The following is a 21,251-nucleotide window of genomic DNA, read 5'->3' as shown; positions in this document are numbered from 1 at the left end:
AAGGTTGCACTGAACCGCACTGAGCCTCAATGGCTCAATATTCACTGGAGAAGACAAGGAATATTGCGCCATTGAGGTAACGAATACGGCAGGGTTTAAATGCGCTGTTATTCATTTTTACAATATTTGCGCTATCTGTCGGCAGGTGACGCTGCTCAGAGGACCCTACCGTTGAGAGAACCGAATCGCGCGGTGGGCGACGGCTGTTGTTGCGGCGCGTGTCTTTCTCTCCCTCTTCCTTTTCTTTCTTCTCTATTTTCTCTTCTGTCTGCACGAGCCAGCGGAGGTGGCTCAGCTGTATTCAGCTGATGGAGCTGAAACAGGCAGGTCACCGCCGCTAGCGGTGGCGGCTTGCCTGCCACCAAAGTTTTATCTGCTGTGATGAGTAAATTAATCGAAATCTACGTCGGACAAAGAGAAACCGAAACGTTACCAGCATATGAGGGGAACCTAACCTAGACTTAGACGCCCCTATCACTAGGGCTGAAGTCCGAGCTGAGATTATTGGATTAAAGACAAGATCAGCCCCAGTACCTGGAGGTATCACGAATACTATTATCAGAAATCTAGACGACGAGTCAATCACAGCCCTGACAGAATGCATGAATAAGGTATGAGGGACTGGAAAACTTCCGCAGGCATGGAAAAATTCCAGTATAGTCCACGTACCCAAACCGGGGAAGCCGCCAAAACTAGAAAACCTAAGAAGACCCATATCACTGATCTCGTGCGTGGGAAAGCTAATAGAACGCGTTGTTCAGACGAGACTTACCAAATACATGGAGCAAGAGAACCTCTGGCCACACGAAATGGCGGGCTTCAGGCCGGGGCTAAGCACACAGGACGTGATGCTCAGACTTAGATACGATATCATAACACATGAATCTTCAGATACAAAGACTATTCTCGGACTTGACATAACCAAAGCCTTCGACAATGTCAAGCATACGGCAGTGCTCGAAGATCTCCAAGAAGTTGGGGTTGGAATCAGAACCTATAACTATATCAAAGATTTTCTCACTAACGGAGAAGTCACCATGAGCTTTCAAAGCGCCAAATCACCCACAATCACCTTGGGTAGCAAGGGAACGCCACAAGGCTCTTGTTTTCTTGTCTCCCTTTCTATTTAGGATTGCTATGAGGGGCTGCCAGCACAACTAAAGCAAATACCGAACTTAAAATTTAGCATGTACGCAGATGACATAAATATCTGGATAAATAAAGGTAGCGACGCAGAAATAGAGAACAACCTCCAGGCTGCCGCAAATAAGGTGGTTGAGTACGCTGCGGAACGCGGTCTATCCTGCTTGCCGCCGAAGTCAGAACTATTCATCTACAACCCCAAATATAAGAAAAATAAAGCAGACATAAAGATAAATGTTGAAAACTACCCGGTTCCACAAGTAGAGGAAATTAGAATCTTAGGAATGATCCTCCAAGCAAGAGGGCAGAACACAAACACCATCAAAAAATTGGAGAACTACGCGGCCCAAGGTACGGGCATATTCAGAAGAGTAGCGCTTAGAGGACACGATCTCAAGGAACGTAGTCTACTCAAAATGACAAATGCCTACATCATCAGTCGCATATGTTATGCCACATCTTTTCTCAATCTCAAAAAGACAGAACGTGAAAAAATCGACGTCATAATTCAAAAATGCGTCAAACACGCACTAAGCCTCCCTGTCTCCACATCAGCAGAGAAGCTCGAGAAACTGGGGATTCATAATATATGGCAAGAGATCACTGAAGCTCACTGCCGAATTTCCACCTCCGTGACATCCAGGGTAACGTCGTATATGACGCCCTTGCCGCCCTCCGGCATGGCCGCGTGAACAGTTGTGTCTATCTCAACTGGCCCGATTTTTATGGTCGTAATTTGCTCGTCCCTTCATGGATCACTGCATTGTCGTGGCGAAGGGGCTTGCGAAACTCGATGAAGTCATGAGCTCTGCTGTGTATGGCCACCCAAGATAGACAGGTCACGGCAGAGAGTTCTGACAAAATGTTATTCACTGGAGAAGGTAATGGCAACCCACTACAGTATTTCCTGCCAAGAAAACCCTATGGCCAGTCACAATACCATTAACGATATGGCGCCGGAAGATGAGCCCCCCAGGTTGGAAGGCGTCCCACATGTTACTGGGGATGAACAAAGCGCGATTCCTAGTAGCTCCAGGACGAATGAAGCGGCTGGGCTAAAGCCAAATGGACGCTCAGTTGTAGATGTGTCGGGAAGCGACCGGAAAGTCCGGTGTTGCAAGGAGATATATCACGTAGGAACATGAAATGTAAGATATATGACGCAAGATAAACTGGATGTCGTCAAGCGAGAAATGGACAGATTGAACATTGATATCTTGGGTATCAGCGAGCTCAAGTGGACCGGAATGGGAGAATTTAACTCCGGCGACCATTATGTCTTTTATTGTGGGCACGAATCCAAGAGAAGGAATGGGGTCGCTCTCATAGTAAACAGAAGAATGGGCAAAGCACTGCTAGGGTACAACCCGAAAAACGACCGAATGATTTCACTTCGGATGCAAGGTCACCCTTTCAACATAACAGTTATCCAAGTCTATGCACCGACCACTACTGCTGAAGAAGCTGATGTTGAGAGATTTTATGCGGACCTACAATGCCTTTTAGACCGCACCCCTTCATCAGACGTCGTTCTTCGCATAGGAGACTGGAATGCTAAGGTCGGGAGTAAAGAAATATCCGGAATTATAGGCAAGTTCGGTCTTGGCGAGCCAAATGAAGCTGGGCAGAGGCAAGTAGAGTTTTGTCAAGAAAATAACCTGACCATAGCGAATACTCATTTTCTACAGCACAAGAGGCGCCTGTACACATGGACTTCACCGGACGGTCTGTACAGGAATCAGATCGATTATATTCTTTGCCAGCAGAGATGGAGAAGAGCTATACAAACAGTAAAAACAAATGCCTGGGGCCGATTTTGGCACCCATCATCAGCTTCTTGTTGCCAAAATTAAGCTTCGATTGAGGAAAACGCAGAAAACTAGAAGGCCTTTCAGGCATGATCTGGATCAAATTCCATTAGAATATGCTGTGGAAGTGAGGAATCGACTTCAAGAATTAGATCTAGAAGACAGAGAGCCCGAAGAGATGTGGACTGATGTTCATGATATAATACAAGAAGTTCCTACTAAGGTGGTTCCAAAGCAAAAGAAATACAAGAAAGCAAACCGGTTATCTGAAGAGGCTTTGCAAATAGCTGAGGAAAGGAGGATGGCAAAAGTTATGGGGGAAAGAGAAAGATACAAGGTTCTCAATGCGGATTTTAAGAAAATAGCAATGAGAGATAAGATTGCCTTCCTGAACATACAGTGCCAAGCAGTTGAGGACAACGGGCATATAAGGAACATAAGAGCTCTGTATAAGACAATCAAAGATATCAAAATAAGCTTCTGTGCTAAGCTGGGCGTGATAAAGGACAAACGAGGCAAAGAACTCACTGAAGCCTCAGAGATAAAGAAGAGGTGGCAGGAATACACAGAAGAACTCTACAAGAAGGACCCGAATGTGCAAACCCAACATAAGACGGTTGTGATTACTGATCCCGAGCCGGGTATCCTGAAGAGTGAAGTTGAATGGGCCTTAGCCAGCCATGCTAAGAACAAAGCTAGCGGAATAGATGGCATTCCAGCTGAGTTGCTTCAAAACCTCAACCATGACGATGCTGTTACCATTCTGCATACATTATGTCAGAAGATTTGGACAACCCTGCAGTGGTCACAGGATTGGAGGAGGTCAGTTTACATCCCCATTCCAAAGAAAGGCAGTGCCAAATATTGATCCAACTACCGCACGATCGCGCTTATTTCGCATGCTAGCAAGGTGATGTTGAAAATCCTCCAAGGTAGGCTGCAGCAGTATGTGGATCGGGAGCTTCAAGACGTGCAAGCTAGACTTCGCAAGGGCAGATGAACTAGAGACCAAATTGCCAACCTTCGCTGGATTATGGAAAAAGCAAGAAAGTTGCAGAAACCCATCTACTTCTGCTTTATTGATTATGCGAAAGGGTTTGACTGCGTAGATCACAGCATATTGTGGCAAGCTCTCCAAGAGATGGGAGTTCCAATTCACCTCATCTGTCTTCTTAGGAACCTGTATGAAGGGCAAGAGGCCACAGTCAGAACTGGGCATGGTCTTACTGATTGGTTTCCGATCGAGAAAGCAGTGAGGCAAGGCTGCTTACTGTCGCCCTGCCTATTTTACCTATATGCAGAGTGCATCATGAGGAAGGCCGGTCTGGACGAGTCTTCAGCTGGAGTGAAGATTGCTGGAAAACATATCAACAACCTTAGATATGCGGATGATACCACTTTAATGGCAGAAAGTGAAGTGGAACTCAAGAGACGTCTGATGCGCGTACAAGAAGAGAGTGAGAAGTTTGGGCTTAAACTGAACATTAAAAAGACAAAGATCATGGCGTCTCTCCCTATCAAGTCCTGGAGCATCAATGGACAAGAAGTGGAAGCTGTGACAGATTTTCTCTTCTTGGGCTCCAAGATCACCTCGGAAGGAGACTGCAGCCATGAAGTTAGGATACGCCTGCTTCTGGGAAAGGCAGCAATGATTAGCCTTGACCGCCTAGTAAAGAGCAGAGACATTAGTCTGCCAACCAAGATACGTATAACTCGTGCTATGGTATTTCCAGTTGTGATGTATGGATGCGAGAGTTGGACTGTGAAAAAGGCTGACCGCCGAAGATTTGACGGGTTTGAATTGTGGTGCTGGCGAAGACTCTTGAGAGTTCCTTGGACTGCCAGAAGATCAAACCAGTCGACATTGTCGACCATAAACCCTGACTGCTCACTGGAGGGTCAAATTCTAAAGTTAAAGCTCAGCTACTTTGGTCATCTGATGAGAAGAGAGGAGTCGCTGGAGAAAGATTTGATGTTGGGAAAGGTTGAGGGTCGCCGGAGAAGGGGTAGGCAGCGAACGCGATGGTTAGATGGCATCTTCGAGGCACTGCAGATGAAGTTATGTGATGTTAGGAATATAGTGGGAGACCGGAAAGCGTGGCGTGACATGGTCCATAGGGTCACGAAGAGTCGGACACGACTGAACGACTGAACTGAACTGAATTTGCTCGTACCGCTTCGCCCTGCCGAGCTCCGGGGATATAATTAGCAGGGGACTGATTCAGGGGTGTGAAACTCCCTATACCTCCCAGCGGCCACGAATTACAGACGCTAGTGCCAAACTCCCCATTATAGGATTATAGCGGGAGGGGGCGCGTAAAGAATGGACTTGACGGGGGAGGCCGTATAGCGGACTGGTCCAAAAAAACGGTGCGCTGAAGGGGTGTCGGTAGGTTGCCTCAAGCAGCGCGGGTCGCGCGCTCGCGTCCGCCCGCGCCCGGGAAAACGCCCGACCCGTGGAATTTCTACCGCATCATCGTTCTGCTGCGGCGTGACCGGCTCGCGGCAGGAACAGTGTGATGGAAAGAAAAACCATAAGCATAGCGCTCACGAGGGCGCAGGCGCTCGCGAGCAAGCGTACCCGACCACAGCAAGAAATAGCACATAGAACAGCAGATATTGTTTCTCTTTTTTATTAACTGCACGTGAAACAGAAAATGAAAAGATGCGACTAGGTATCCCTCACACACACGCACTTTACATAGCTAACAGTTTACAGTAGTGTTATGTGTTCTGCGCTAACATTGTAATCTTGCATGCTTGCTTTATCACTACAAAATAACCCAGTTTGCCGGCACTGCTTCTGTCAGCATGTGTACAGTTGATATGAAATAAATAAATGATGCACATATTCATTCTATGCATTATATATACCATCAAAGCAATGTAGAAACATGAGCAAATACCGGCGTTCTAGTTACGTAGTGGTTGGTATTGGATGCAAGTAATCACATGTCACTGTGCTATACATAACCAAAATGCATGATTAAAAATTTACACTACCCTTCCTGGAAGAACCGTCTTCTTCGAAACGCACGTCTCTCCACAGTACATGAAGGTAACAAGTTCAACAACACGAAACACAGCGGATATCGCCGACTGTAATCAGCAGAGGAGATGGGTGCACGGAACTGGAGGTGCACGCAGACAAGTCTCTCGTCTCACGAAGGGGCGAAGAGCCAGCAGGAATGAGATGCACAGAGTAAAAGAACCGCGACGAAAAATCGCGACTTTGGCCGATAAGCCAGCACGCAGAGAATTCACAGCGCTAGGCTACGCAGACGACCGACGCAGACGACGGTTCTAATTCAAAACGAGCGGAGTCGTAACGGTTGCAGCGGTTCACGCGAGGACGAAGCAAGCCACGCAGCGCAGTCGGCGGCGCCATCAGTGCGAGGGGAAAATTTAGGCGCGAGGGAGAAGTCCTCCTCTCAGCTTTTTCTTTCCTCCTTTCGCCCCTGCTTGGGAGAATTAAACGGGGCGGAAGTGCCCCTGAGTTTCCACGGCCTGACTGATTCTTCGGGTTGGCAATGAATCTGTCTTCCCCGTTCAGGTTGAGGCCTGCATCCGTAGCCAGGACCTGGCGCAGCTTCGGTCCCGCTTTCCTTGTGAGCTCATCAGCGCCGCCGTACGGTCGCAGCACTACGCGGAACATCTCCCTCGGTATTTTTGATCTGACCGCGGCTACGGATCTCTCGGCGAGTGACTTTCTTATCGCTTTTTGCCGCAATTTGGCGGCCTCGGCCCCTTCGCTCCACTTCACGGGTGCCTCCTTCTTCGCTTGGGACGCTGCGTCACATTCCTTCACATATCTGCCTCCTTGCCGGCGGAACCATGAATTTTCTTCTAGGGCCTCAACCGCCTCCATATTTCCGTCCTTACTAGTGTCAGAGTCGGCTGGTAGCTCTGATTTTCCTCGCCCTGTCAGTCCATGCCGTCCGCGCTCCGAGGGTCTTCTCTCCAGGGCGGCTAGGCCGGACGCTAGGCTTAACTTGGCGGCGTTGTTGCTCCGAACTTCAAAGTATCGTAAAGACCAAATTGGTGGTCCCACCTTTTAGAGAGCTGGTTCCACTTGATCCGCGGGACTTCTGAAAATCGGTCCGAAGTGAGACGTTGCTGGGTGCACCCAAAAGTCGCCGAAAAAGGCCATTAACTGCAGAGATCGACGTGGCAGCATCTTCACTCCTCCTCGTAGTGAAGTTTTTCGCCAGGCCGTGAAGAGTGCTTGTAACCTAACCTGACCTCAGCCTGCGGGGCCCTCCTGACCCGCTCCCCGGCCTGCGCGCCGGGGGCGGGAGATGAAGGGCTCCTTTTCGGTGGAAATAAAGTTTTCATTCATTCATATCTGCTGTAGGCAGTAATTGCACTCACTACCGATTCGATGATGGACGACGGCTGTTGTTGCCGTGCGCGTCTTTATTTCCCTCTTCCTTTTCTTTCTTCTCTATTTTCTCTTCTGTGTGCACGAGGGAGCGGAGGTGGCTCAGCTACAGAGCCAGCAGCAGGCCCGTGCATTTTCTTTTCCTTCTTCTTACAGCCACAACACAACCGCTGTTGGGGCTGGTACAGGTTGGCCACCGCCGCTTGCAGCGGGGGCTAGCCTCGCACCGAATTTTTTTCTGTTGTAGGCCGTCATTGCACACGCCACCGCTGGTGGTGGATGACGGCTGTTGTTGCGGCGTGCGTCTCTCTTTCCCTATTCCTTTTATTATTCTCTATATTCTCTTCTATCTGGACGAGGCAGCGGAGGTGGCTCAGCTACAGAGCCAGTTGCAGGCCCGTGCATTTTCTTTTCGTTCTTCGTAGCCACAACAACAACAACAACTTCTGCTAGGCACACACGGGGTTGAGATGCCTCCTGAAGACAGGGCTGCCTGTTGGAATGAGAAGCGAAAGCTGCGGCGTGCTACAGAGACTGATGAAGAGCGTGAAGAACGTCTAGCCAAGCGGCGTGCTCAATATGCGGCTCGGCGACAACGTTCTACAACAACTGAAGAAAAAAGCTAGGCACTTGTCAGCAATGCTTCCACTAGTGCGGCCAGTGAGTCTGTGAATGCTTCTACCAGTTCGGAACGCTGGAATGCTATGACACGAATTAGGCGTGCCGGGAAACTTCTGAAGAGCGACGGCAGAGACTTGACAAAGAACGACCAAGGCGAGAAAGGGAAAAGGAGACGCGGAGGAAGCGACGTGCTGAAGAGGAGGCTAGCCGTTTGCAAATCAGCGAGGCTGTTGTAGAAGAACGTCGTGTGGATGGATGGAAACAACTTTATTTAATAAAAACAAAAAAAAAATGCTTCCAGGATGGTCCCCTACTAGTCCAGAAGTCCACGGGCTTTCGCTTCACATAGAGCCCGATCGACCAGCCATTTCTGACCGGCGCGTTGAGCTGTCCGTAAAGCAGCCTCCCAGGAAGAAAAAGTGGGATGGGGGATGGGGGCACTGCCTGGGGGGGAAGGACATTCCCACAGGTAGTGGAAAAGTGAGGATTTTAGCTCGCCGCAGGTGTCGCAGTGAGGGGGCAAGCCAGGGTGAAGGCATGAGAGATGGTAGGGGGAAATGAAACAATCCCTCTGCAATTGTCGCCATGTAGCACTGGATAAGGTGACAAGGTGCTGTGGGGTGGTGGCAGCGTCATGCGCTTGTGTTTGTAGAATGTGGTGATTTGGTGGTATGTAGAAAGGACCGATGCGGCCTCCTTCGCGGTGTTGGGTGCCTGATCATCCGGGGCTCGGGTAGAGAGTTCTCGAGCCAGCGCATGAACGCGCTCATTACCGGGGATCGTGTTCTGGAACATGCCAGAAGAGTGGGTGAATTCGAGTCTGCAACGCATGAGTTTACCAGATGTTTCGTTAACAATCCGTTTGGCTATGCATGTTCGGTGTGTGACCGGCTATGCCATAAAGACAAACTTACCCCAGTGACTGCCGTGATGTTTCCTACACTAATTCTGACTTATCCGGACGCTGACTCCTAGGCCTCTTCAAAGCTTTACTGTTCAACGACAGGAGTCCCCCGGCCAATGCAACCGTCTCTGGCATGCCACCGTTTCCAACGTGTTCGTTGGATGCATCGGCCAACCAGAGGAGTATGTGAGCATGTGCACAGCCGCGGTGTTGAAATTCTATCCGTGTAAAGTATTCGACAACGTGGTTAGGTTTGAATGGACTTAATCGCTTGTTGCATAATATCTGTACAATCACCCTAAGCATATGCTCATGCGATTCAAGACAATAGGATGGATCTTGAGGAATGCGATGACGGTGGAGATGACCCAATGTCTGACGCAGCTCCCGGAGAAGGTCAGAGGCTAATGAGCATTCTCTACGATACGCATGCGGAGGAACTGTCGTTTCCGCAGATATACCTCGGCCCCGCCAGATACATTAAGCCAGAAGCAAAGCCAACTATCACGACCATGGCGACATTCCAAGCCTAGCCACAAAATTGCTTCGCATCTGACTAGGCTTACCTTAGCTAAGCCTCAGCATTTTGTTTTTAACTGCTTTCCTTTTATCTGGCTTCGACCTTCGTGAGGTCGGACGATCGATGCTTCGTACAATGGTCCGGGTTGTGTTTAGGTTCCAGAGTTGATTCAATCTTCAGCGACATATTCCTTCGGATGGTGGACAGGGCGCTCAAAGACGATATTAAGCTTCTAGCAACCAAAGTGTTCCGGTATGTGGACGACTACCTGGTGCTCACTAGAGAAGGGAGTGACATGAGATTCTCAGTAGACCTGTTGAACCTTTTTAAGGAAAAGGGACAAGGCTTGAAATTTACCATTGAGTTGCCAGATAGTCAGCATATTCAGTTTCTGTACTTTATTCTGTTCTTTACCGAAGATCACGTGTGTTGGAAATATCTGTCCTACGCACGGGTCTCAAGGCTCAAAGAGGCTCGCTTTCCGGTACAGAGCCTCGCGCATCTGGCGGAGATGCTCTTGATGAAAGTGAAAAGGGGTTGCCGAAAAGCCCAGGAAAGTACACGTGACAAAAAAAAGATTGCCCCTGTTCCATATTTACATGGTGTCTCCCATCGCCTCAAAAAAGTTGCAGGCAGGTTCGGCATACAGGTGATTTTTACTGCTGAGAAAAAGGTTGGCAAGATTTGTACCGCTGTCAGGAAAAGAAATGAACAATTCGAGGCCAATTGCAGAAGCGTGCGCTGTCAGACACTCCAACAGATACGTGCCGTGCAACACGGGCGTTGTGTACAAAGATACCCGTATCGTGTGGGAAAATTTATTATGGACAGACTGGAAGGTGCCTCAACGTCCGCCTGAGATAGCAAGAGTGGTTGCTGGGGGCGTCTGCCGCTTCATCAAATCTCGTTCTATATTGACGTGGATGGAGCAAAGAAAATAATAGCGCGTGTGTTCCTAAATTGGGGCGTGGAAATGTTGTCTTCAGGCACAGGAATAAGTTGTGCCCAGAGAGGCAGAGGCGTATCTGATCGCCATATCGCGCACCCCGTGCATTGCAAAATCTTCGGTGCCGTTACGCCAGGTAGAACTGGACTATCTTGAGACTACTGCTCCAGTGTAATGAGGTTAATGCGCACGTGTGGTTTAGTTTGCTGTTTTGTTGTTTTTGTTTTTTTTATCTGTTCCATTCTTTGTGCGCCTGCGCGCGCTGGGTTTGAAGCCTTATAAGCACGCGTATTTCCTCATAAAATTTCAGTCCATAGTCAGCGGTTGATTGTTTGCGTGTTTCTTCCCCTGTCTTCGTTTTTCGCGCTGTTCATAATGTTGCTATTTGAACCTCGACTCCTATACCAGGCACAGTTTCAAAAACTGGCGTAATTGAGGCACTCAAAAATGGTCCATACTTGAGGCATTCAACCACAAAACCATGCGAGTCGTTACCGGTATGCCTCTAGCAACTCCTGTTCGTCTGATTCAGGAGTACGCCCAACACAACACGTTTTTCAAAACTAACTGCCCAACGATAGACAAACCGAGCAACAAAAGCGTCCTATCCTGACTTCGAACATAAGCTGCCTCCTAGGGTGCCTCGATGCAGGTCAACGGCTGCGCTAACATCAAGGCATCCATGGGACTACTGCCACCTCGGGGCGCAGCTGCGACAAGGTACAGATGAAACTGCCGCATACGCAGTACCTATCTTGCGCAGATGAATGACCGTGGAGGATGGTATCAGAAGGTATTACGCTGCAATACAGCTTCATGCTGCTTGTGGCAGCTGAACAAAGGACCTTCGAATTTCACGTCCGGTCCTCTACAGACTAAGCTATGGGGACGGTTGTTCATTATTTTTACTTTGAACCTATTATTGACAGTGTTCGCTAGTGCCACCCTTCGGTATGAATTACGATGAATCAAAAATTATCTTGGCTTCTAATTTATTTTCTAGCAATGCTTTCTGTTCCATTAGAAAATCAGTGCAATGTACAAAGTGTGGTGTAACGATTTGAGAGCTCAGTTTTTGTCTGAAGTGACCAGGATATTTCTGCCCAAAATTTTGGATGCATTGCGAAGACTTACTGCGTTCAGAATAAAAAGCCCGGTGGATCTGAATTATAGGAACGGTTTCGTAATAACGGTGCTTCCGATTGGAGTAGAACTCTTTTATTGAGGCATCTAAATGAAGAACTTGTAATGCTCGGGGCGGAGCGCTTCATTTCTATTAATGGAAAAGTGACCGCGTCCATCCTTCCTTACTAGGAAGGTGGACGAGTGTTTGCGTGTATTTTTGTCTACTTGCATATCCTCTCCTTGCGTTATACGCAAGATGCTGCGTAATGTCAACATGTGTAAGACACCAGTAGGATGTAATAACCAAATAGCACATTTGTATGCCTGAATGCTCATTGTATTCTTGAAACATTTTTGTAAGTGCCCTTTATTGCTGTGTCAAAAGATCATCATGAAGCCGTGTCCTGTACCAGAACCTTCAGTACCAATAAAATTCTCTTAGACGATTATAGTAAACTTCTCTTAGTGTATTATATATACGTCATTTCGTTTATTTTGCTGCGTCTTAGCCCTTGATATGCAAACATATTGACTGGGGCTTAGCTCGGTTAAGCCCGGAAATCAGAAGAGAAAAGCTTCGGCGATGGCATGTTACGCACATCGCATTACTTACCTGTCTTAAATCTCTTAGATGCCAGTGTTTCGCAGACGTCACATACATGACTGAAATATTGTCCTCAAACTGACTAGCTTGGACAGTTTCCCCTGATGGAGCTGGGACAGGTGGGTCACCGCCGCTTGTGGCAGGGGCTTGCCTGCCACCGAATGTTTATCTGTTGTAGGCCGTCACTGCACCCGCCACCGCTTCATTGGTGGACGACGGCTATTGTTGCGGCGCGCGTCTTTCCCTCTCTCTTCCTTTTCTTTCTTCTCTATTTCTCTTCTGTCTGCACGAGGCAGCGGAGGTGGCTCAGCTCCAGAGCCAGTAGCAGGCCTGACTTTCTGACTTATTGCTTACTGACTTATTAGCGCTTTTTAAATTATTTGATATTGTCTTCCATTAGATGTTTGTAACGTTTATTCATGTATGTGACACTATCTCCGGACGAATGAATGCACGAACGCACACTCATGAGCTTTGGCGTTCCTTGGCGCGCGTTCGTTGCTGTGTTCAAGTGAGCGATTCGACTTACGGCGTAGCTCCTTCCAACGTTACTAGAACTTTGTTCTAGTACTGTTGGCTTCTATGGCGCGGTGTTCTCATAGCCATGTGACATTCTGCTGACACAAACCGGAAGAGTCTGAAGTTAATCGATGCGCAAGACCTTTTTCTTGTTGCAACTGTAGGAAAAAGGAAAAGAAAATGCAAGGGCCTGCTACTGGCTAAAAAACTGCCGCGCCCTAGAACCGTAGCTGAGCCACATCCGCTGCCTCGGGCGAAGAGAGGAGAAAATAGAGAAAAAAGAAACACAAAGAAGAGGAAACAGAGAGACGCTACTCCAAAGAGCCGTCGTCCGCCACCAAAGCCGTTTCGGGTGGGGTAATGATAGCCTAGTGGCAGGCTAGTATGGTTTCTCCCCTGATGGGGCTGGTACAGGTTGGTCACCGCCGCTTGCGACGGGGGCTAGCCTGGCACCGAATTTTTATCTGTTGTAGGCCGTCATTGCACACGCCACCGCTGGTGGTGGACGACGGCTGTTGTTGCGGCGCGCGTCTTTCTTTCCCTCTTCCTTTTCTTTCTTCTCTATATTATTTTCTATCTGCACGAGGCAGCGAGGTGCCTCAGCTACAGAGCCAGTTGCAGGCCCGTGCATTTTCTTTTCTTTCTTCCTACAGCCACAACAACAACAACCCCGCGTCAAACAGCAGGGACCAACCAGTCGCAGCAACGTGGGGTAAGGAGCACTAACCTTCCCCTCCCCGACCTCTGTAGCTTTTTTGGCGAAAGCCTTTAGGCTCATGGAACGAAATTCGGTGCACGAGAGCTGAGCTCGAGATCTGTAATATTCCGCAAGATTCATTGAGATGTGTTCTTGTCTAACATTCCTGCCATCTGCAGTTCGAGGTTTTTAAGGCGAAGAACTATCTAGGCTCATGGAATGAATGCGCGTGCACGAGAGCTGTGCTCGAGATTTGTGCGCGAGGTCTCTAGTAATAATAATAATAATAATAATAATTGGTTCACAGAAAGGGGAAGGCGCAGTATTTGCCACGCAGCTGTGCACACCTGAACCGCACTGTAAGGGAAGGAAGGAAGGTGGGAGTGAAAGTGGAAAGAGAGTAAGGGAAGCCGTAATGGACAGCTACGCAGTAATTTGGACCATCACCTGTGGATCTTTATTGTGCGCTGACATCGCACAGCACACGCAGGATGTGTTCTTGTCTGAGAGGCTCATGAGACGCGGATCTGAACGGACGTGTTTTGTATGGGCTCCAGGACTTTTGACCTGTTATACCGGTTCACCTCACCCTTTCCACTCGAATCTCCACCGATGAATCCGTGAAGGTGAGAGGATCCGTTGGTAACCTTCGGTCCTCGATTCTGTCCATCTCTGAACTTTCTGGACAACGTTTTTGTGCTCTGCCACGCCACCGACGCGCTAAGCCTAGCGTCCGGCGTTCGCCACCGAGCCCCTGCGCAACGCGCGCGACAGTTTCCTGGAAAAGCGTCTGCGTCTGGCGAACCTCGCGCTGCCGTGGCTGTAAAGGCGGGCCTGCTGCATCCTCTGCCCGGCGGCTGCCGCCGTCTCTGATCTGCGATCATCGACTCTGCCTGGAGCCTCAAACATGAAGGTGCATATGCCAGGCGAAACCCTGGATCAGCGAAACTACGACCCCTGGCACTGGACCCATATTTTGAGTGTCCCGGCCAGACGGGCTCCCTGCCAGACAACCCCGACAAGAGAAGCTCTCACCATGAACGCTGGTGCGAAAGCCAGCTCGAACGCCGCCGTGAGCGCTAGCTCGACAGCCAGGTTGCCACCCGCGGCATCCCAGATTCCAACACCAGAAAAACTGCGTGCTGCACGCCTAAGGGCCCAAAGGTTACCACAGCAGCCTTCACTCCCGCTACTGACTTCAAGGTGGTTTTTCGCTCCAGAGGAGGCCTCCAACTCACTACCCTGCCCCCCCGCCAACTACGGTCCACCCTTCTCCTCGCAGCACCACAGCTCCAGGCGCCAGAGAAGGTACAAATACGCATTCACCCTACTAACAACACGTGCACGACGAGCACGACCATCCAGAAGATGCCATAGCTATGGTCACCATAACAAATCTTGACTTCCAAGCCGCTAGCTATGCAGTAGCGGCATACATTTCTCCCCCCGACGGATCTGTACGTGGGGTAATTAGCAATTCATTCTGGAAAGAGTCCCCTGCTGAGCTCCTGCATGACTTGGTCACAGGAAACCCGCAGGCCTCTATAGTGGATGCCCGAAGAATGGGCAACACAACCTCCATTCTTATCACCTTGCGACAAGGCCCAGTCCCTCAAAAAATTATATATGGAGGAGGTTTGCACCTGTGCACCCCATACCGAGGCCATATGGACGCATGCACTAACTGTAGACAGCCAGGACATCGAACAGATATCTGCACACTACCCCGCACGGGCAACTGCCCCAGATGCGGCACTCCACACCCCCGAGAAAACACACCTCAGTGCGCGCCAGTATACACACTTTGTGAGGGGCCCCACATGACAGGTATTGCTGGGTGCAAGGCTCGTGGTCGCCGGGTCACCCAAGCTGGACAATCGACCCACACATCCCACACGGACACTCCACAGCAACGCGAGAAAACCCATGCCAGAGGTGGCTCCAGTGCCTCAAGATTACGATCACATCTGAGAAAGGACTTCTAAAAGCCATCTACTGCGTCCCACGAACTCTCATGGGCCGACCGAGCTGCAGGCAAGAAATCCAGCGAATCCCATGCGGATCCCAGAGACCAGGAGCTACGGGCCCTAAGGGTGGAGGTAAGCCGCCTCTCATCCCTGATCCCAGCACCTTCTCAAACGCTGCTCCCCCACCCCTTCCCACACAAACTGCCTCATTCCCTCAACCCCTCCTTCCACACACTCATACCACTGCTCCCTCACCCCTTCCAACACATACTGCCTCATCCCCTCAACCCCTTCCCCCACACTCTCCTACCACTCTTTACTCATCTAATCCCACAAAAGCCCTCTCATAACCCGTCCCTAGCCAACCAACCTCTCAACCCGACCCCCCACCCGCCAAAAAGAAACGCACAACAGAACCCGATCAGACCACCCAAGACGATCACCGGAACCTAGAAGAAAAACTCAACGCAAAATTTCAAGAAATGGAGGCGCGCTTCGAGGCAAAATTTAGCTCCATCATAAATCAGCTCACCCACTGATTTGAACAGCAGATGGAACAATTATTCACCCGAATGCTCCAGACGTTGGAAATGAGCTTAGCACCTCCAAAACCCCCAATACTCAAACACCCCACGCTCTAATATGGTGGGGCAGACCTTTAATTCCAACATATTACCTCTCCTGCAATGAAACTGTCGCAGCTTCCGAGGCAAGCGCGCATCCCTTCAACTTCTCCTCCCCACCTTCACCCCCACACCCCAAATCCTCCTCCTACACGACACCGATACACCCGCCACGCTCTCTAGTAATGTTTCAGTTCACTCCGACACTGCCCAGTCAAAACGTACTACAGAAATACTACAGAAAAAATTCCTGTAGATTGTAGTTTGTCGTATTTTCGGCATGTCGTAATTGTGTTGTTTTCTTGTGTAGTATTTCTGTAGTCTGCGTTCTGTAGTGTGTAGCAATTCTGTAGTCTGTCTTATGTAGTGTGTCGCATGTCTGTAGTCTGTTTTTTGTAGTGTGTGGCATGTCTGTAGTCTGTCATTTGTAGTGTTGTCCTTCTGTAGTCTATCTCCTGGTTTGTAGTATTTGTGTAGTGAGGTGCATTTCTGTAGTCTGCCTCGTCAAGTAGTTGCTATTGATTAACATGCAGCTGTGGAGCACCAGTCTAGCTCTGCATTCCATGCATTCTTAAGTATGGCCATGCACATCAAAAAGACCTTACTTGGGGCAAAACAATTTATTAGCACAATACTCCCGGCTGATGACGTTCCTTTTTCTTCTGCTTGTGCGATTTGAGCATGCCCTAGTTGAAGAAGAGAAAGACTGTGAGACTGCATGCCCATGAGAAATATACGTAAGCATTGCAGAGCTCATAAGTATGCAACGTGTCAACAAAATGTCACCTAGCTGTGCAGACCACTGCAGAATTCGGGAGACATCTGTTGACTGCGACAACACATTTCGCATGCACTGCATAGCTCAAATGACCAAATATAAAGAAAACCATACCATTTTTATAAGCACAATATGCTTCCTTGATAACAGATAGTGAACTCTCACCTATCCTGATCTTGTTAACTTGGCAATTTAGTCAACTTAGTGCTAGCAAAAGTGCATGGCTCCGATGGTATCCAATGCTTGTTAATTTGAGGCACTTATTTGTGCACCAATTAATACAGATCTCAGGCTTTCGCAACTCTTAGATTTAAGCTATGCAATGCTCGGCAGATCAGTGGTGCACGAGATGGATGACAGGCGTTAGTTTTTTTCCTGCCTGCTGGCTTGTTTGCTGACTGCATTGCAACAGGTGATGTTCGTTTTGCTCTCCTCTCACTGCAAACATATCAGAAGAGCTCGACGAGGAAGACAATCAGCACACCCATGATGACAATCATTACCTGCTACTGTGATACTGAACAAATTATAACAGCCAACCACTTAATTCTGCCTAAACTGGACAGAAGAATCAAACATGACCATGAGAAGATATTTACCGCCGCAGGTCACAGCACTTCTCGCCAGGTATCTTGCCACCTTTTTGTGGCGCTTCTGCGGCTCATCGGCAGGGCAGGCCTTCACCTTGAGGTAGTGCCACAAGGAATCTGCAAAATTAGGTAATAGGTAATATCAGTGTGGTTAAATATCAATATTACAATCTGACTTGGTACAAAGCTACAAACACTCATCCATAATACTACAGTGCAGATACAACCTGCAAAGTAATATAGGAACGAAGTGAAAGCAAGAACAATGCATGCAGCATCAATGACCGATACAACTCGACTATTTACACAATTACTGTAAGGGGATGGGGAATTATAACCATGTGGACAACAAATAATTTAATGCAATTAGAAATTGTGGCACTGTTTGCACTATATACTACAGAAACTAGTGCAATATGGATTGCAAAGTAAGTCTGCATTAATTATGGTCATCATAAGGCTAGTTACTTCCACTGTAGGACAAAGTGCTGCCCCACTAATGTTCAATTATCACTGTTTTTCTTTATCTGCAGCCATCTGCCCTGCTTCAAGCATACTAACCATATCTCCCAACAAAATTCTTTTCTATTCACAGCTTACAATTTCCTCCTCTCTGAAACTGCTCTGCTACTCAAACTGACCATAAGTTTCTCTTATACCCTAGTTGCTCGGCTAGCTTAATCACGGTTACCGAACTTAACCATGGTTAACCGTCAATCGCGGTTCGCTGCTGTTACGCAGCTCACTGCCGTTCTCGGTTACAGCAGCTATTGCCCATTAAGTACAACAGCCGAAGCGACGCAGTGATTGGCAGATTGAAGCTGCATTTACAAATATCCTATTTATAAATGGTTCCCGGAGTGTCGTACCGACGATGCGCCAACATCCTGGTCAAGCACCACACAAGGGCAGCACCTCCTCGACCACCGTAAGCATCATTGCGGTGGCACCTCCTCCCGCAAACCGTACGCGAGCAAAACAGCGTATCGCTAGTGCCAATGTCAAAAATGAAGCGAGCAAAATTTGTTGGTGTCAGGAATACTGAGTAGATTACGAAAATTGAATCACTCTTGAGAATCGCTGACCAGTGGTAAATTGCTGCTAAGAGCGATAACTGCGACACGCAAGTTTCAACTCAAGCCAAGCCAGCTGCCGCCGGTGAAAATTGGGCTCAACTGCCCTGCTTGTACTAGCTCTGTGATTTTCGTTTTGCAAAAGTTAACCATATCGTTCTTTTACTATGGCAGATTAGGTTTCACAAAGGTAGTTTCATGAGTAGACCAATTAGGAAAGCGTCGCTCAGTAGCAAAGCGCCGACCGCTGTTCGTGCTTAGAAATGGTTTGGATTATGCCTGGAGAGTAGTTCAGCACTTATTTTATTTTATTTATGGTGCTGAGTTGGCCACACGGCATAAAAGGTGGTGGTAGAGTCACAGGAATGTGTGGAGTGCGGCCATGTGCAAGTCACATAGACTGCAGGCATAAATGTTGTTTGTTATCCATAAGTGGAAATGAGAGTCATTAGTCGGTGAAAGTCCAGCTTTTTGTAAAATGATCTTGCGTATATGCGAAGTTCCTGGGCATGTCCATATTAGATACTGGTGTCGCAAGTGGGTTCTTCGCAGTGTGGGCATTTGTCGGGAACTGGAATAGTAGTACTTTGCCACTGGTGTTAGTTCAGCACTTCTGAAGCCGATTACTGCTGGAATTACCCGGCAAAGAGCTGCATTGGCATCTTCGCCATGACTTCAACAGTGCGTGGCTACGGTACATGGGTGGCTGTAGTAACTGATTAAGTAAAATGAATACGAAAAAGCTTAATGTATAAGAAAAAGGTCAACACTGTTAAACTTCTGGGTCATTTGCTAGCGCATGAAAGGAGGACAATGATATGAATGACTTGAAGTGTGCTTTTCATATGACGACTCTTTTTGATAGGCTTTCCGCTGCTCCAAGCACCAATTCACTCTAAAGAACAATTATTACCGGCAACTATAGGGAACTAGGAATCATATTTCTAGCCCTATGTACCTGAAACGTAAGGGACAGAAATTCATCATATAGCTCTTTGTAACATTCTCTCATAGTGCGCTGCCAAGCTTTCATCTTGGTCGATAAAAAAAGTGTCACGCCTGTTTCCTCGTATCGATGCATCAATGTCATTCACAGGTTAATATACACATCAAGGCTTTTAGGGGTGCTCTTATTTTGTTCTTTTCGCTGTATAGGAGAGGTGCATGAGCACAGCTGCAATGTTCTCTATGAGCACTTAGCAAAATTTGAGAAATTGCTTTTTTTTATTATACTTGGAACATTTTTATTTAAATTCAAGTCATCTTTTAACTGCTTATTTTGCAACCCTCATAGCCGAATCAACTTTGGGGCATTAAACTCCATATACCATATGTACTATACTTAAATATACTGTTCGATCAGAGCTAGGTTTTACGGGAATATTTAATTCGTTCTGCAGGTTCCCGATGACTTCGAAAAGAAAATTTATTGATCTGAGAAATAACACTGCATAACTTTGCCGGGATACTAATGATATTCACTCGCTTTATAGGACTGGTTATGAAGTCACTCATTGAAACTCGTGAAAGTGAAAACAGAAAAGCTACATCAGAAGACAGCGCCTGTTTTGGCAATATCGGGCTGGAGTGACCGCTTAATATAACTACAGTTACCTTCGCAGCAGCTTTTGTGTCCCTTTCTGTACGAACACATGGGCACTGCAGGTGAATGGGTTGTCAAGGAGTTTTGATTAAACTTCTTATGAATGGACAGTATATGAGACAAAACGTCCACAAACTGCAGGTGTTTGCTATTGCGCTCTTCGCTGTGCGGCCAAAAAGTAGGTGCGACAATTAAGGGTTGTGGACTACCTGATCAAGTTGCAGTGCAGATGTGCAATGCGCATTAGCTGCAAAGGCAATTCATCTCTGAAGGGTCTACTTGTAGTGCTCACGCTGCCCTTTGCACTCATCTTTATCAGATAGTAACAAACGCATGAAAACAGGTGCCATTTTCTTTCTTGTGCCTCGTGGTGTAACTGACCGCACCACAGCTTGCAGGAATATCCAGAACTATACTTGAAAACAAAACAGACGGCTAGGGTTTTTGCCTACACCCCAAAAGTCACTTCTGTCACCAGTGCCACCGCATCTCCACTGATGTCTCCGGCTGACGCTTGTCTATATAGTACCAAATGTGTGAGCAAAATGGCATCTAGCTCTGCGGACCCCTGTAGAATTAGGGAGCCATCTGTTTACAAGATAGAACACATTTCGCATGCGCTGTAGTACTCTAATGTTCACTTACGAAGAAAACTGCACCATTTGTTATAAGCAAAATGCACTTCCTTGAACAGCATGTGGGACGAAATGGTGCATGATACCCAGAACAGCAGTGCAATGACGACAAACACGAAGAGAAACGCTACACAAGCACACACTACCAATTATAACACAAAGCGGAACCCCAGCTTTCACTTTCACACCCAAGTACATCACTCTAAAACAACTCTTCTTTCCTAATTACGCAGATATACCTGGCCAACAATAGATGTTAGTAATCCTCCCATCGAAGGTGAGGGGTGGACTTTTTTTTTATTTCCCAAACTTGTCATAAGGCATACTATAGAAAATGCTTTACACAATTTTTGAAATAAAGTTTGCGAAATAAAAAAAAAATTTCACCCCTCACATTGTCTGCGCAAGACAGTTACTTCTGCCACTTAGACACACACTTAAAGATCACCACACATCTGCATCTGCCATGAATCACGTTCACTCACAATACATCTAAAAGGAGAGTCCAGTTCATGAGTCTTAAAAGGAAAAAACACATCAAGCCAACCCTTCTTGCAGTGGCTGATCGCTTTGGCCAATCTGCTCAGCTGCAGTTTTTTACATAACATGATGACATTTGCTCTACTAGCTTTCTTCTGCAGAAGCAGACAATTCTTAATTCTTCCTAAAATTCTTCACGGTCGCCCTCTCTTCATATAGGCCAGCCAGAAGCAC

This window comes from Amblyomma maculatum, chromosome 3 (assembly GCF_055883805.1).
Source record: "Amblyomma maculatum isolate TAMU_Amacu chromosome 3, ASM5588380v1, whole genome shotgun sequence".
Lineage (NCBI taxonomy): Eukaryota > Metazoa > Arthropoda > Arachnida > Ixodida > Ixodidae > Amblyomma > Amblyomma maculatum.
The sequence above is the reverse complement of the archived record's forward strand: the minus strand, read 5'-3'. Positions refer to the sequence as shown.